This window comes from Macrotis lagotis, chromosome 1 (assembly GCF_037893015.1).
Source record: "Macrotis lagotis isolate mMagLag1 chromosome 1, bilby.v1.9.chrom.fasta, whole genome shotgun sequence".
Classification (NCBI taxonomy): Eukaryota; Metazoa; Chordata; class Mammalia; order Peramelemorphia; family Peramelidae; genus Macrotis; species Macrotis lagotis.
This window is the reverse complement of record NC_133658.1, coordinates 232134154-232153002: the sequence shown is the minus strand read 5'-3', so window position 1 is coordinate 232153002 and position 18849 is coordinate 232134154.

The following is an 18849-nucleotide window of genomic DNA, read 5'->3' as shown; positions in this document are numbered from 1 at the left end:
GATCTCAGAAAAAAGCAAAAGCAAAGATAGATATTATTAAAAAACATGAGGAAGAAAACTACATCTTCTTAAGAGGCACCATAAGCAATGAAATTATAACATCATTAAACATATATATGCACCAAGTGGTTTAGCATCCAAATTCTTAGAGGAGAAGCTGAACAAGTTTTAAGGAGTCATAGTAAAACTATAATTGTGCGGGATTAATCTCTTTTTCTCAGAATTATATATATATATATCTAACTCCAAAATAAACAAGAAGAAATTTAAGAAGGTGTATAAAATCTTAGAAAACTTAAATATAATAGACTTTGGAGAAAATTGAATGGACATAGAAAATAATATACCTATACCATGTACTAGTGCATAAAAACCTTATGTCAAATGCAGAAAGGCAGAAATAATAGATGAATACTTTTCAGATCATGCTTCAATAAAAATTACATCTAATAAAGGATCATGCAATGATAAGCCAAAAATTAATTTGAAAATAAATAACCTTATTTTAATAATTGAATAGATATAACAACAAATCATAAAAATAATGAACCATTTCATCCATGAAAATGGCAACCTAAATTTATGGTAGGCAACAAAGCAGTTTTTAGGGGGAATATTATATCTTTAAATTCTTATTTTATTAAAATAGAAAAAAGGAGATCCATGAATTGGCCATGACTATAAAAGATAGAAAAAGAACAAATTAAAGATTCCTAAAAATAAAATTAGAAATTCTGAAAATCACAGGAAAGATTAATAAAATTGAATGCAAGAGGGACTATTAATTTAATAAATAAAACTGAGTAAGTTTTATGAAAAAAATATAGTAGATAAATCTTTGGTTAATATGATTTAAAAGATAATGGAGGATACAAGAGTACCAGTATCAAAAATGAAATTACCACCAATGAGGAGGAATTAAACAGCTATTTTCCCCAACTGTTTGCTAATAAATTTGACGATATGAGTGAAATGGGTGGATATTTACAAATATATGAATTTCCCAGATTAACAGATGAGGAAATAAAAACTTGAATAACCTCATTTCAAAAAAATAATTGAAGAAAACCATTAATAAACTCCCTAAGAAAATTTACAACATTATTCTATCAAACATTTATGGAAGAATTAATTCCAAATCCACTTAATCTATTTATAAAACTAAGAGCTGAAGTAGTTCTGCCAAATTACTTTTATGACACCAATATAATGCTGATGCCTAAACCAGGAAGAGCCAAAACAGAATAAAAATTATAGACCAGTCTCACTAATGAATATTAATGCAAAAATCTTAAATAAAATTTTCCCAGATTTATAAATCTTTGTATTATTATTAGGATAATACATCATGATCAGGTGGGATTTATACCAGGTAGATAGGAATGGTTCAATATTAGAAAAGCACTCAACATAATTGATCATATGATATCCCAATAGATCTCCCCAAATCTTATGATATACCAATAGATGCTGAAAAAGTCTTTGACAAGATACGACATCCATTTTGATTTTAAAAAGCTAGAGAGTATAAAAATAAATGGAATTTTCCTTGAAATAATAAACAGTAACCATTTAAAAGCATCAACAAATATTATATGTAATTGGGATAAACTAGGAACATTCCCAATAAGATCAGGGATGAAACAAGGATGTCCATTATCACTACTACTTAGAAATATAAGCATAGAAATGTGAACTTTAGCAATAAGAGAATAAAAAGAAATTTAAGGAATTTGAATTGATAATGAGGAAGCAAAATCTTCACTCTTTGCAGATGATATGATGGTATTCTTAGAGAACCCTAGAAAATCAAGAAAAAATTTACTTGAAATAATTCACAACTTCAATAAAGTAGCAGGATATAAAATAAATCCACATAAATCATCAATATTTCCAAATATGAAAAACAAAGCCCAAAGCAAGAGATAGAAAGAAAAATTCCATTTAAAGTTACTATAGGGGCAGCTAGGTGGCACAGTGGATAGAGTAAGCCATGGAGTCAGGAGGACCTGTGTTCAAATCTATGCCTGTGTGTCTGGCAAGTCACTTTACCCTATTACCTAAAATAAATTAAATTTAAAAAAATAAAATAAAATTACTGTGGTCAACATAAAATATTTGGGAATCTATCTCCCAAGACAATTCTAGAAACTGTATGAACACAATTACAAAACACATTTCACACAATGTCTAATATAAACAATAAGAAAAATATCAGTTGCTCATGGTTTGACTGAGTTAATATAATAAAAATGGCAATTCTACCCAAATGAAAATAATTGCTTAGTGCCATATCAATCAAACTACCAAAGTATATACTTACAGAGCTGGAAAAATTAGTAACACAATTTATCTAGACATAAAAAATGTCAAGAATATTACACAACCTTATGGTAAAGAAAATGTAGACAACTGACTTGACTGTAACAAATCAAAAACTACATTATAAATTGGTAATCAACATTGCTTGTTATGGGTTCAGAAATAGATTAATGGACCATTGGTTACAACAGATATAAGAGAAGCAGCAGTAAATAACTATAACAGCTACAAAATGCAGCTGGTAGACAGCATGCGAACCTCAGGGTGATTTTATGGAACTGCCTGTGGGTTTACTAAATGCTTTAGTAAAGGAAGCCGAGCTACCACAGAATTTTCACTAAAAACTGCAAAAAAATATATATTGTATATTTTTCCATTAAATCTTTTAAAAGTAAAGTTGGATATGTATATCATGGAACACTATTTTTCTATTAGAAACCAGAAGGGATAGGAATTCAGGGAAGCCTGGAAGGATTTGCATGAACTGATGTTGAGTGAGATGAGCAGAACCAACAAAACATTGCACACCTTAACAACAACATGGGGGTGATGATCAAACTTGATGGACTTGTTCATTCCATCAGTGCAACAATCAGGGACAATTTGGGGATATCTGGAATGGAGAATGCCATCTGGAACCAGAGAAATAATTGTAGAGTTTGAACAAAGACAAAAGACTATTACCTTTAAGTTAGGAAAAAACCGGGGGCGGAGCCAATATGGCGACAACAGTGGATTGTGTCCTGGGCGCTCTCTCATAAATCTTTGAAACTAAGGACTCTAACTAAATTTATCAAGAGACAGAGCCCACAGAAGGGACCCAGTGAGGTAGTTCTCCTACTCAAGGTAATCTGGAAAAGAGCAGAAAGGCTCTGCTCCCCGGGGTCGGAGGGGCTGCCTACCAGAGGGGTGGCTGGCCAGAGTGAAAGAACTTCAGCCTCCTGGAGGCAGTCCCAGGGTGCTGGGAGCCATGGCTCACAGCAGCGGGGTAGTTTCCTGACCTACTTCCCGGGGAGCACAGGGCACAAGTTGGGGGAACAAAGGGGGGGACTTCTGCCAGAGTGACCACGTGGAGTCCAGCCCTCAGGGCACACAGCAAGCTGCTTGGCCACTGCATGCCAGATCCAGGAAAAAGAAGCAGGCGGAGCCTCCCCCACTGCATAAGCCCATTGAGCTGAGGGAGGGGAGTGAAGAGAGACTGCAGAGCACTGTCCTCTGCCCCTGGAACAAGACTCTGGGGCTCTGACCACATAGAACATCAGGGCCACCCCCCCACCTGAGCCCCGTGACAGAGGGGGGCACTTATGGTCATTCACATAAAAGGAGGTTGGACAGATCTTCACATACTGAGACCACTGTGGAAGTGTCCCAAAAGTTCAGGAAACACCCCAAAACCAGGCTTAGGCTGGGAAAATGAGCAAGCAGAGAAAAAAGAGGAACACCATTGAGAAATACATTGTGTATGATCCCAAGAAGGATCAATATACTCATTCTGAAGATGAAGAAGCACAAGCTCCTGCATCTAAAGACTCCAAGAAAAATAGAAATTAGGCTCAGGCTGTGACAGAGCTCAAAAAAGACTTTGAAAGTCAAATGAGGAAGTTAGAAGAAAAACTGGGAAAAGAAAGGAGAGAGATGCAGGAAAAACATGAAGATGAAGTCAGTACCCTAGTCAAGGAAATCCAAAAAAAGGCTGAAGAAAATAGCATGCTAAAAACCAGCTTAGGTCAAATGGATAAAACAGTTCAAATAGTTATTGAGGAGAAGAATGCTTTAAAAAGCAAAATTGGCCAGAGAAAAAGAGATAAGAAAACTCTCTGAGGGGAACAAATCCTTCAGACAAAGAATAGAATTCAGGGAGATTGGTGAATTTACCAGAAATCAGGAATCAATACTTCAAAACCAAATAAATGAAAAATTAGAAGAAAATGTGACATATCTCATTGAAAAAAACAACTGATATGGAAAACAGACTTAGGAAAGATAATTTATTGGAATACCTGAAAGTCATGATCAGGAAAAGAGCCTTGACATCATTTTCAAAGAATTACTACAGGAAAATTGCCCTGATATTCTAGAAGCAGAGGGAAAAAATAGAAATGGAGAGAATCCACCCATCTTCCCAAGAAAGAGATCCCAAAAAACCAACCCCTAGGAATATTATAGCCAAGTTCCAGAACTCCCAAGTCAAAGAGAAAATATTACAAGCAGCCAGAAGGACACAATTCAAATATCGTGGAGCTGCAGTCAGGATCACACAGGACTTAGCAGCAGCTACATTGGAAGCTCTTAGGGCTTGGAATATAATATACTGGAAGGAAAAAGAGTTTAGAATGCAACTGAGAATCAACTACCCAGCAAGGCTGAATGTCCACTTCCAGGGAAAAAGATGGATTTTCAATGAACCAGGGGAATTTCAAATGTTCCTGTTGGAATGGCCAGAGCTGAACAGAAGGTTTGATCTTCAGATACAGGACTCAGCTGAAGCATAGAGATTGGAGGAGAAGGGGAAAATATGAGGGACTTAATGATGAACTGCATGTATTCCTGCATAGAAAAATGACACTGATAATATTCATATGAACATTCTCTGTTAATAGGCCAAGTAGAGGGAGCTTTTCAGAAGAAAGCTGAATTCGAAGATTAAATATGGAGTAAAAATGCAGTTAATAGAAAAAAGGGAAATGTAATGGGAGAAAGAAAAAGGAGAGAGGGAATAGGCCAAGATATATATCATATAATAAGATTTTTCTTTATTACAATGAGCTACTGCAATGATATGGAAGGGAGGAAGGCAAGGGGGGGATGAGGGAATCTTTGCTCTCATCAGAGGTGGCTAGGAGAAGAAACAGCATATATATACACAATGGGGTATTGGCATCTGGAGTAAGAAGTGAGGGAGACATTGGGAAGGGGTGCTGATGTGAGTGATGGAGGAGAGGATGGACCATGGGGGGAGAGTGGTCAAATATACACATTTTCTTTTTTACTTCTTGCAAGGGGCTGGGACTAGATGGCCTGTCTGGGACCATAGGGCCAGGTGGATGCTGGGCCTAAGGGGTGGTATTGGGGCTCAGGGCCACTTGGCCCCAGGGCCAGGGCTCTGTCTGCTGTGCCACTCAGCTGCCCTACAGCAGAGTCAGTGAAAGGAGAGAGAAAATATAGTACATGGTAGTGGAGAATATGAAAGGAGGGAGTTGTGGTCAGCAATAGCAACAGTGGAACTATATGGAAGTACCTTTTGCCATGGACTTATCCTTAAGAATGTGACCAACTCGTGACAGAGTTGTTGGTGTTGGAACAAAGACTCAACCACATTTTTTATTATTATTATTTGGGGGGGGTGCAGGGCAAATGGGGCTGCATGGCCCACCTGGTGCCACATAGCAGGTTAATTGTTGGGTGTCTGAGACTAGATTTGGACCTAGGTGCTCCTGGATCAAGGGCCAATGGTCTGTCCGCCACCTAGCCACCCCTATATTACTATTTTATTTTATTTTGGGTTTTTCTTTTTTTTTTTTTTGGTTTTTGCAGGGCAGTGGGGTTTGGGTGGCTTGCATGTCACACGGCTGGGTGATTGTTGGGTGTACGGGACTGGATGTGGGTTTGGGTGCTCTTGACTCCAGGGCTGGTGCTCCATCCATTGCGCCACCTGGCCATACCTACAATTATTACTATTTTTATTATTTTTTTAACTTTAATTTTTTTTCTCTCCCCTTTATCACTCAAGTGAGTCTATATTTTTTTGGGGGAGGGGGTACCTTATTTATTCTTAAACAAGAATATTTTATTAATGTATAAAAAACATTTGTACAAAATGAGTATAAATAAATATTACATATAAAAAATAAAAAAATTAAAAATTAAAAAATAGATTAGAGGAAGTTCAGAGAACAAAGAGAAGGAAAGAGACTTTGCTCCCTTTTCAGCAAGGACCAGATATGGAGAATGTGCCAAATTAATAAATGTTTGAAAAGTATAGAAGGAAAATGAATTCTTTCACTCAACAAACATTTGCAAAAGGTTTGTATTAAGCCTAGGTTCACCTATATTTCTATAGAAATGAGTTGGGAATATTAAAAAAAATTCAAAAATTTTTTTTACACTAGGTCCTTTACCACAGGGAGTCTATTGGGGTTAAGGCAGAAACATAGGAAACTATATTACAGACAATATTGTGTGAAACACAAAGCGGAGTGCCATAGTAAATATCAAGCCAGAAGATTTGGGTTCAAGTCTGGTTTTGACACATCCTGACAGTGTGATAGTGGCCTAATCACTTATTTTCTCAGTCCTGGAGGCAAGACTTTAAGAGTAAAATTTGTTGTAACAATCAGGGACAATTTTGGGTTATCTGCAATGGAGAATACCATCTGCATCCAGAGAAAGAATTGTGGAGTTTGAACAAAGACCAAGGACTATTACCTTCAATTTAGAAAAAAAAAACATGTTACCTTATTATGCAATCTTGCTATCTCTTATAATTTATTTTTCTTCCTTATTTTCTTAAGGATATATTTTCTTCCTTATATTCTTTAAGGATATGATTTCTCTGTCATCACATTCAACTTAGATCAATGCATACCATGGAACCAAAGTAAAGACTAACAGATTGCCTTTTTGGGGGGTGAGGGGGAGGGAAGCAAGAATGGGGGGGAAATTGTAAAACTCAAAATAAATGAAATCTTTCAAAAAAAAATTTAGGGAAAAACCCTGATATTTTATTATATAATTTTGCTATCTCTTATTCTTTATTATTCTTCCTTAAGGATGTGATTTCTCTCTCATCACATTCAACTTAAATCAATGTATGCCATGGAAACAATGTAAAGACTAACACACTGCCTTCTGTGGAGAAGGGGAGGGAAGCAAGAAGAGGGGAAAAATTGTAAAAAAATCAAAATAAATAAAATCTTTCTTTAAAAAAGTAAGATAGGGCAGCTTTGATCTATACTAATTTTTTCTTTGACAAGTCAAAGATATTAGTTTCAGGGATATGAACTCTATATTCAACAAAAACTGCTTGAAAACTGAAAAATTGCATGGTAAAAACTAGGCATAGATCTACATCTCACAATTTATCAAAATGAGCTCAAAATGGGTACAGAATTTAAATATGAAGGGAAATACCTATGATCAATTAACAGATCAAGAAATATTTGTTGGAACTGTAGAAAGGGAAAATAATTATGACTAAACAAGAAATAGTACACATTATAAATTACAAAAATGCCTAATTTTGATATATTAAATTAAAAGTTTTTCCACTAAAATAAAAGTGTAACCAAGATTATACAGATAACAGAAAGTTGGGAAACAACTTTCATAGCTAGTTATTCTGAGAAAGGCCTCATTTCTAAAAATATAGTGAATTGAGTCAAATGTATTTTTTTAATAGATAAGTGCTCAAAAATATGAAAAGTCAGCTTTCAAATGAAGACACTTATATAATCATGAAAAATCCTCCAAATCATTATTGAGGAATCACCTCATACCTTTCAGACTGACAAAGATGACAGAAATAGAAAATGATTAATGTTGGAGAGATTGTGGGAAGATTGGACTATTAATACACTGGTGGTAGAGTTTTGAACTAATCCACATTCAGGAATTGTGCCTTAAAAGCAATAAAACTGATCATACCCTTTGACTCAGCAATACAAAAATTGGGCCTATATTCAAGCAAATCATAAAAAAATTGGGAAAACTCCCAAATGTTCAAATTTATTCTCATCAAGTTCTTTTTTATTTTCTTTATAAAAATTTTTAACTGGTGTTTTGCTTTTCCAAATACATATTATGAAAGTTTCTTTTAACATTCATTTATATGCCTATGTATATTTCTAAGTTACAAAATTTCCTTCCTCACTTCCCACTCCCATCCCAAGTAGTGAACAGTCAGGTTAATACTGTATTTACACAGCTATATTAAGCATGTTTACAGGTTAGCCATTTTCAGTATGAGGAATTAAGGTTAAGGAAAGAAATGATTCAGATTATTTTTTATAGTGAATGATGTAACCTCTGGTTAATTTGTTTAAAAAGAAAGTAGAAAACCAAATTACCAGTATTATAAATGAAATAAGGCAAACTCATCTGCAATGAGGAGGAAATTAAAGTAACAATGTGGAATTATTTTGCCCTACTGTATGCTAATAAATTTGATAATCTAAGTGAACTGGATGAATATTTATAAAAATATAAATTGCCCAGGTTAAATGAAGAGGCAATTAAATACTTAAATAGCCTTAGCTCAGATAAAGCAATTCAACTAGCCATAATTGAACTCCCTAAGAAAAAATCTCCAGGGCCAGATGGATTCACAAGTGAATTCTATCAAACTTTTAAGGAACAATTGGTTCTAATTCTATATAAACACTTTGGAAAAATAGGTGAGGACAGAACTTTGCCTAACTCTTTCTATGACACCAATATGGTACTGATATCTAAACCAGGAAGAGTCAAAGCAGAGAAAGAAAATTCTAGACCTATCTCATTAATGGATATAGATGCAGAAACCTTAAATAAAGTCTTAGCAAAGCAATTACGGCAAGTTATCACTAGGATAATACACTGTGACCAATCAGGATTTATGTCAGGAATGCAGGGTTGGTTCAATATTAGGAAAACTGTTAGTTTAATTAACTATACCAATAATGAACCTATCAGAAATCATATGATTATATCAATAGAACCCGAAAAATTCTTTGACAAAAATACAGCACCCATTCCTACTAAAAACACTAGAGAGCATAGAAATAAATAGATTGGTCCTCAGAGTAATAAGCAATAAGTATCTCAAACAATCAACAAGCATTATATGCAATGGAGATAAGCTAGAGGCATTCTCAGTGAGATCAGGGATGAAACAAGGATAGCTATTATCACCACTACTATTCAATGTTGTGTTAGAAATGTTAGCTCCAGCAATAAGAGAAGAAGAGGAAACTGAAGGAAATAGAATTGGGAAGGAAGAAACAAAACTCTCACTCTTTGCAGATGATATAATGGTAAAACTGGAGAATCCTTAAAAAATCATCTAAAAAACTACTAGAAACAATTAGCAACATTAGCAGAGTCATAGGATATAAAACAAACCCTCATAAATCCTCAGTATTTCTATATATTACTAGAAAGATACAGCAGAAAGAGCTAGAAAGAGAAATCCCATTCAAAACACCTTCAGACAATATAAAATACTTGGCAGTCTACCTCCCAAGGTAGACTCAGAAACTCTATGAAAACTACTGCAAAACATTTCTTTCACAAATAAAATCAGATTTAAAAAACTAGGCAAATATCAATTGCTCATAAATAGGTAGAGCTAATATAATAAAAATGACAATTCTACCTAAATTAAACTACTTATTTAGTGCCCTACCAAGCAAAATTCAAAAAAAAAACTTTAATAACTTAGAAAAATGTGAATAATTTCATATAGAGAAATAAAAAGTAACCAATTTTCAGGGATTTAATAAAAAAAGCAAAAAAGAAGATGGCTTAGGGGCAGATAGAGCACCAACCCTGGAATCAGGAGTACCTGACTTCAAAATCAGTCTCAGACACTTTATAATTGTCTAGCTGTGTGACCTTGGGCAAGTCACTTAACCCCATTGCCTTAAATAAAATTTTTTTAAGAAAATATGATTTAGCCTTACAAGATCTAAAATTATATTATAAAACATAGGTCATCAAAACTAAAAAATAGAGAAGTGGATTAATAGAAGAGACTAGGTGCAAAACAGATAGTAAGAAATGATTATAGGAATCTGCTGCTTGATAAAACCAAAGATTCCAGCTTCTGTGATAAAAGCTCTCTCTTCCATAAAACCTTCTGGGAAAATTGGAAGTTAGTATGGCAGAAACTCATATTAGACCAACATCGCACATTTTATACCAAGATAAGATTGAAATGGATATAGGATTTAGACATAAAAGACAATAATATAAGGAAACTAGGAGATCAAGGAATAGTTTGCCTATCAGATCTATGGAAAGGGAAACAGTTTATGACCAAGGAAGGGATGGAGAACATTATTAAAAACAAACTAGATAATTTTTATTAAGTAATTTAAAAAGCTTTTTCACAAACAAAACCACTGTAACCAAGATAAAAAGAAATGTAGTAAATTGGGAAACAATTTTCACAATGAATTTTTCTGACAATGGACTCATTTCTAAAATATATAGATAACTGAGTAAAATGTATAATAAAACAAGCCATTCCCCAATTGACAAATGGTCAAAGGTTATGCAGAGGCAATTTACAGCTGAGGAAATCAGTTATCCATAGTCTTATGAAAAATTGCTCTAAATCATTACTGATTATAGAAATGCAAATTAAAGTATCTATGAGATACCACCTCACACCTCTCTGACTGGCCAATATGACCAGAAAGGACAATGATCAATGTTGGAAGGGACGTGGGAAATCTAGGACACTAATGCATTGTTGGTGGAGCTGTGAACTCATCACCTTCCTTTTTTCCTTTTTTTTTTAGATTTTTGCAAGGTAAAATGGGGTTAAGTGGATTGCCCAAGGCCACACAGCTAGGTAATTATTAAGTGTCTGAGACTGGATTTGAACCCAGGTACTCCTGACTCCAAGGACAGTGCTTTATCCACTACGCCACCTAGCTGCCCCCTCATCAACCTTTCTTGAGAGCAATTTGGATTTACATCCAAAGAGCAATGAAAAGTTGAATACTGTTTGATCCCAGAAATACCACTCCTAGTTTTATACCCTGAAGAGCTCATTAAAAAGGGTAACATCACTTGTACAAAAATATTCATAGCAGCCCTGTTTGTGGTGGCAAAGAATTGAAAATTGAGTGAATGTCCATCAATTGGGTATGGCTGAACAAATTGTTGTATATCTATGTTATGAAACACTGTTGTTCCATTAGAAACCAGAGGCAATTTACAGATGAGGAAATTCGGAGATAGGGAATTCAGGAATGGGAATTCAGAGAAGACTGGAAAGATTTGCATGAACTGATATTGAGTAAGATGAGCAGAACCAGAAGGATGTTATGCACCTAACATCAATATGGGAATGATGATCAACCTTAAAATGGACTTGCTCATTTCATCAGTGCAACAATCAGGGAAAATTTTAGGTTATCTGAGATGGAGAATACCATCTGTAGCCAAGGAAAGAATTGTGGAGTTTAAATAAATATTACCCTTAATTTTAAAAAAAAGGGATCTTATTATGTAATTTTTGCTAGCTCATATTTTATTTTTTCCTTAAGAATATGATTTCTCTCTCAAAACATTCAATTTAGATCAATTGATAGTATGAACACAATGTAAAGGCTATCAAACTGCCTTCTGTGGGGAGGGGTGGGGGGGAGAAAAGCCAGATTGGGGAAACAATTGTAAAATTCAAAAAAACAATAAATAATAAAGTGAATGATGTAATCTTCCTCAGATTCTGAACAACTTTTTGTTTTATTTTGTTTTGTTTTTCTACTTCTGTATAGGGCTAGTATTTTCCATAGCCAGTCTAATAGAGTTGTCCTAGTTCTCTGAACTGCTGAGAGCAGATACATCCAACAGGACTGATCATCTCACAATGTTGTTGTTAATGTGTATATTGTTCTCTTGGTTCTGCACCCTTCATTTAGTCTCAGATCCTGTAATTCCTTCCATGCTTCTCTAGAGTCTGACCAATTATGAGTTCTTATTGAACAATACTATTCTATACTATTCATGAGCCATAACTTTTTTTAACAATTATCCAATTGATAGGCATCCCCTCAATTTCCCATTCATCAAACTTTTTTGATGTTGAAAAGAATTGGGAAATTGAGGGGGCACCTATCAACTGGGAAATTGTTGAAAAACTTTTAATAAATGAATGCTATGGAATACTATTATTGTATACAGTCCTATTCTGAATTCTTTCTATAAGAACTATATTTTCTAAAATAAATCATGGATGGTAGAACTTTAGAGAAGCAAGGAAAGAATTACATATATTGATGCTGAGCAAACAGAGCAGAATGAAAAGAACATTGTACACAATAACACCAAAATTGTGAGTTGATCAGCTATGATGGATGCTGCTCTTTTCAGCAATTCAAAGATCTAGGACAACCCTGGGAAATTTGTTATGGACAACACCACACACATACAGAAAGGGAAAAAACAGAATATGAATGGATGCTATGTTGATTTAAAAAAAACCAAAATCTTCTCTTATGCTTTTCCTTCCTATCCCACAATTTTCTTTCTTTTCTCTTAGTCCTAATTCCTCATACACAAAATGATTTATATGTAAACATGTTAAATGAAAATATACATGTGCAACTTTTAACAGATTGTTCCCTGTTGAGGGGAGGGGGAGTGGGAAGAAAGGGTGATGGGAAAATGTGTAACATAAACATGCAAGTGCATGAATATATAAAATCTTTTATAACAAGAAAATAAAATAAAATATGAATTAAAAAGAAGAAAAGACAATCAAGTGAGGAAGATAGAGGGAAAATTTGGAAGAAAAATGGGATTGATGTGGGAAAATCATGAAAATCTAGTCAGAACCTCAGTAAAGGAAAAAAATGCTAAGGTAAATACTACCATAGAACCAAAGTAGGTCAAATGGAAAAAAGAAGTACAGAAAGCCAATGAGGAGAAAAATGTCTTAAAAAGCAGAATTGAGGAGGCAGCTAGATGGTGCAGTGGATAGAGCACAGCCCTGGAGTCAGGAGTACCTGAGTTCATATCTGACCTCAGACACTTAATAATTATCTAGCTGTGTGACCTTGGGCAAGCCAGTTAACCCCATTGCCTTACAAATACCTTTAAAAAAGCAGAATTGAATAAATGTAAAAGGAGAAAAAATTCACAGGAGGGAAAAATATTCCTTAAAAAGTAGAATTAACTAAATATAAAAGAGGTACAATAGCTCATTGAAAGAATTAATTCCTTAAAAATTATAATTGAGCCAATGGAAACTAAAGAAACTTTTTGAAAAGTCAGAAATAATCTCACAAAAATGAAAAAATAAAAGACAATATGAAATATCTCATAGGAAAAACAGTCTTGAAAATAGATCAAGGAGAGTTAAGTAGAAAAAAAATCTTCAACTACCTGAAAATCATAGTAAATATAAACTGCCTAGACACCACCTTTCAATGAATTATCAAGGAAAACTTCCCTGATATTCCAGGAACAGAGGGTAAAATGGAAATTGAAAGAATCTACCAGTTGCCTCCTGAAAGAGTTCTCAAAATGAAGCATCCCAGGAATATTATAGCCAAATTCCAGATCAAGGGAAAATATTGTAACCAGTAAGAAAGCAATAATTTAAGTATTGTGGATCCCCAGCAAGAATATTACAAAGTTTAACATCTTATATATTAATGGATCATAGGTCTTGAAATATGATGTTCCTAAAGACAAAAGAGCTTGAATTACAAGCAAGAATAAACTACTTAGCAAAACTGAGCCAATTCTTTCAGGGAAAAAGATAGGCATTCAATTAAATAATGGAATTAAAAACTTTCCTGATGAAAAGATCAGAGTTGAACAGAAAACTCGATCTTCAATTATTAAACTAAAGAGAATCATAAAATGATAAACAGGAAAGGGAAATCACTAGACAATGTTGAACTGTTTATATTCCTACCTGCGAGGATGATGCTAGTAGCTCATAAGAACTCTCTCATTATTAGCTCAGTTAGAAGGAATATATATATATATATATATATATATATATATATATATATATGAAAACAGAGGATACAGGTTACAGGTATGGGTTGAATATGAAGGGAGGATATCTAAAAAATTAAATTGAGTGACAACTAATGGCCTTGGAGAAAGGGAAATTGGGAGGCAAAATGGGATAAATTTTCTCACATAAAGAGGTGAAGAAAAGCTTTTACAGTGGAGTGGAAGGGAGAGAGGTAAGGGAAGGTGACTGTTATCAGAACTGGCTCACAGAAGGAATATTATACACAATAAATTGAGTTCAGAAATCTGTTTTACCAAAAAATTGAAATTCTGAGGAAAAAATTCTGGAGTCTGGAGTTAGACCACAGCATACTATTTTACCTTCCTAAAACTTGTTTTATATTTTTCCCGCCTTCTCAAATTATTTCCCTTTTAACCATATTTCTTCTTTCATAACATGGCCAATATGGAAATATGTTAAAATGATTGTACATGTATAACATAACAAATAGCTTGCTGTCATGGGGAGAGGAGAGTGAAGGGAGGGAGAAAAAAAGATGTGGAACTCAAAACTTACAAAAAGACCAATGTTGCAAACTATCTTTGCATATAATTGAAAAATAAAATAAAATTACATTCAAAAATATTCTATGATAAAAGATTTATTTCAAAAATACATAAAGAACTGATTCAAATTTATGAGAGCAAGAGTCATTCCTCAATTGATAAATGATCTATATGAACTGACAGTTTAAGGGAAGGAACTCAGGATATCGCTAATCCACATTAAGACACAATTCTCAAAATAAATAATAATTAGAAAAATTCAAATCACAATTCTGACATTCTTCTTCACACTCATAAGTTGGGCAAAAGTAACAATATAGATAGGTGCCAACTGTTGGAGGTACTGTGATATATTGGTGAGCTGCTGATAGACTTGTGAAAAGGTACAACTGTTCTGGAAAGTAATTTTGAATTATTTACTAATTGTAATTTAATACCAAATGACTTTCCCTGGGGATGAACATCACAGGGATGATGCATTTTTTTTATCTTGAAAAGGCTACAAACCAAGACCAAAGTGGAACAAAGTACATGATCTTTTCTTTGAAGAAGATTGTGCACTGAATGCAACCTCTGAAGCTGAGATGCAAAAATGTATGGATCAATTCTCTCCTGCTTGTGAAAACATTGGTCTAACAATTAACAATAAGAAAATTTAGATGTTACATCAGTCAGCATTGCACAATCCATATGTTTGATTATAGCAAATGGAAAAATTTTGAATACTCATAGGTTCACTTACCTCAGCAGTGTTCTCATAAACAAGGTATGAGATCAATACCCACATTGCCAGAGTTAGCTCAGTATTTGTGACGATCCAAAAGAAAGTGTAGGTGAAAAAGCGATATTAGACTGTTTACTAAACTGAAGGTCCATAGAGCCATTGTTCTGACCTCATTGCTATGAAAATTGGACAGTCTAACAGCTCCAAGACAGGAAACTGAATTGCTTTCATTTAAATTGTTTTAGGAAGATTCCAAAGATCATTTCACATGAGAAGACACCAGACCCTGAGGTCCTTTCTTGAGCTAAAATGAGAAGCATTTATACTGCTACAGAGGGCATAAGTATGATGGGCTGACCATTGTTAGAATGCCAAAAATATGTTTGCCAAAAGATTATTTTATGGAGAACTCACATAGGGAAAGAACTCATAAGGAGGTAAGAAGCAATACTGAGACACTCTGAAGGTCTTTCTTAAGAATTTTAGAATTGGTTATGCAACATGGAAGACACTGGCACAGGACCATGCAGTATCAGAAAGGGTGTTGCACATTATGAGCAAGGCAGAATTGTACAGTTCAATGGAAGCATGAGATACTTATGTTTAGAGTACACATCTCTGGTGTTCAAATGGACTATTTGTGCCCAACTTGTGGTAGAGCATTCTGAGCACATATTAGTCTGATCAGCCACAGTTGTACATGCTGTAATTCGTCTCTAACATAGTGATGTCATTTTGATCTTCTTTGATAACAAAGGAAAGAATCCAAACAATCAATCAAACAAAAACCAAGTGTCTTTTACCCAGGTATAACAATTCTAGATAAAATGAGATAAAATAAATAACAAATTTGTAGAGATACAAGTTTATTACAGCTTTTATTGAATATTGTGAAAAATTCCTGGAATTAAATTTATGCTCATAAGTTGATGAATGACTGAATAAATAGTGATATATGAATAAAATTAAAAACTATTATACTGTAACAAATAAGAAACAGGTAATTTCAAAAAGATATAGAATGATTTGTTTGAACTGATGCAAAGAGAAACAAGCACATTCCCAAGGATAATTTATTCTGACATTAATATTATAAAAATAATTTTGAAGACATTCATAAACTTATGAAAAGTAGGGTTTTTATAATAGTAATATTATTATAAAACAAGCAACTTTAAAAGTTATAATGAGGAAACATAGTATCTCTAGATGAGAATTCATGGATGTATGGTACAGAATGAAATATTTACTGTTTTTTGTATACAGACTTTGAGGAAACTATTTTGCTCCAAAAATTTTGTTCCAAAGAATTAAATTTTTGTTTTCTCCTTTGTTCAGTGATTGGGAAAGGACAAACATAGATTTCTGCTAATTAAATAGCATACTTAAAGTAGAAGGGTTGAAGGGTTATAGGCATAGGCTTTTTCAAATACTTCTGGATGTGTTCATTGTTAGTTTTAGAGGATTATTTTCTTTTGTTACAAGAAAGATTACTCTCACTGTGAGAGTAATTTGAATTTGCAATTTAAAAAATTGTAGATTAAACTTTTTCCCTTTGTTTTAAGAAGTTATGGCCTCACTGCATTTGATTAGATAGGGGAATCAAATGGTAAGATCTGAATGTGGCAGCTAATGTGAAAGTCATGAAGCAGAGACCAATTGGAATGCTGTTGTAATGATCTAGTCAAGAAATTGTGTGGGTATAAAATAATCATTAAAGAAAATATTTAAAGGCAAAGACAGATGAATATTGATTGATGCTATCTGAGAAGGGCCTGAAGTAGGTCAAGAAATGTGTGAACTAATAATCTACAGAAGAGAGTAGGCGAGGATTAGCCTGACTTGAAGAGATTTCTTTATTAAAAAAGGAGCTTTGTTTGCAAAGACCAAGGTACAAAACATAATCATGGAAAAGGAGAGTGAAGCATTAGGGATAAAATAAATATTGATATTAATGTTGGCAGAAGTAATAGGACATGTATTTTCATCAAAGAAGAGAGAAATTCTGAATTATAGGTACTGGTGAAGGAAAAATGCAGGTATTGTTTAGTCAAAGTGAAAAGAGCAGAACATGTACATGGAAACTAAATTAGAATAGTGGGCAAGTCTACGTGTGTACCTGAGCAATGAGATGGATCCTTATCACTGGATTACAGGGTCAGAGGACATATTTATCAGAAAGCATTAACTTTTGTAACCACTGATAAACATTTTGCAAGTGTTTCCAACTATGTTTTTCACCATGAGTTTTGAGAGACCTGAGGAGTTGAGAAAATGTCTTGATGGAACAGGAGTCAATGTCCTAGCATTATCTTCTCCATTTTCTCATCCAAGCATTCTACACCCTTAGATTATATTGATGCTCTACCATGATTCATTGAAACAAAACTTTTGCTATCATAAAACAAATGAGAGTATAGCACCTCTTGCTGGCCTAGACATAGTCATGGAATGATTTAGAAAACAGTCTCTTCACCTATACAAGAGCATAAAACAAACACTAGACATTGCCATTACAATTAAGATCAATACCACTCTTCACGATAAACAATCTCTTGAAGGGTGAACAGTCAAAAAGTCCTATAGCAAACAACCTCCCAATTCTTCTTCAAATTCTAGTAAGGAAGAACTTGTGTTAATTGAAAATCATTTTCTTCCCTTCAAGTACTCTCCAACTCTTTACCTTCATCTACCTCACACTTCTAAGTCCTTATCAAATTCTGTTCTCTCTTGAACCTAGCTTTATATATGCTTACACTATCATCTCTGTTTTCTCTTATCTTCAATCTTAACCTTTTAACTTATTTCTTTCCTACAGACTATAATTATGGTTTGCTAAGCAAACATTTTCTCATCTTATACATTTTAAGCTTGTTTTTCTTCACCTTTCTGTTTCAGACTCTTGGTTCCTCTGGAAGGAACAATATTTATTTTAGAAATGCTCCCTTGCTAGAGACAATTTAACAATCTTCAGATTGTCATAATAAAGAAATTTATGAATATTCAGCATCATTACCATCAACAAGTTTAGATGAAGTCACAATTCCAAAAGCTTTTTAGAGTTCCTGCTCCTGTAAAATGACATTCTGACTCTGCTTTGCTGCCCTGGAAAAAGTAAAAGTATAACAGCACTTGTTTCATCCATGGATGTTTTATTTGCAATCTGGTCCTGTACTTGAATCAGTGAACTAGATTGAACTAGAGCTACATTAGGATAAATAGTATTGTAAGCAAATATCGATCTCAATAACTTTGTGCATCTCATTGTCAAATGTTGGGAAAGGGTGATACAGGAAAAAAGGGGAACTTTGGGAACTGCATAGGCAGACAGATAAGTCTGGTACCTGGCGATTAAAAGATTATTACATTGTTATGAACCTTTTCATTGGATTAAATCTCACCTCTTAGAATTAGTTAGATGTCTGTTTAAAAAACTTGACAAAGAGAGTAATAAGCACATAGGCAAAAAAGATAGAAATACATGGATAAGTAAATAGAGGAACTAATTGACGAATGAATGAATGAATGAATGAACAAATCTTTAATGCCATTATCCT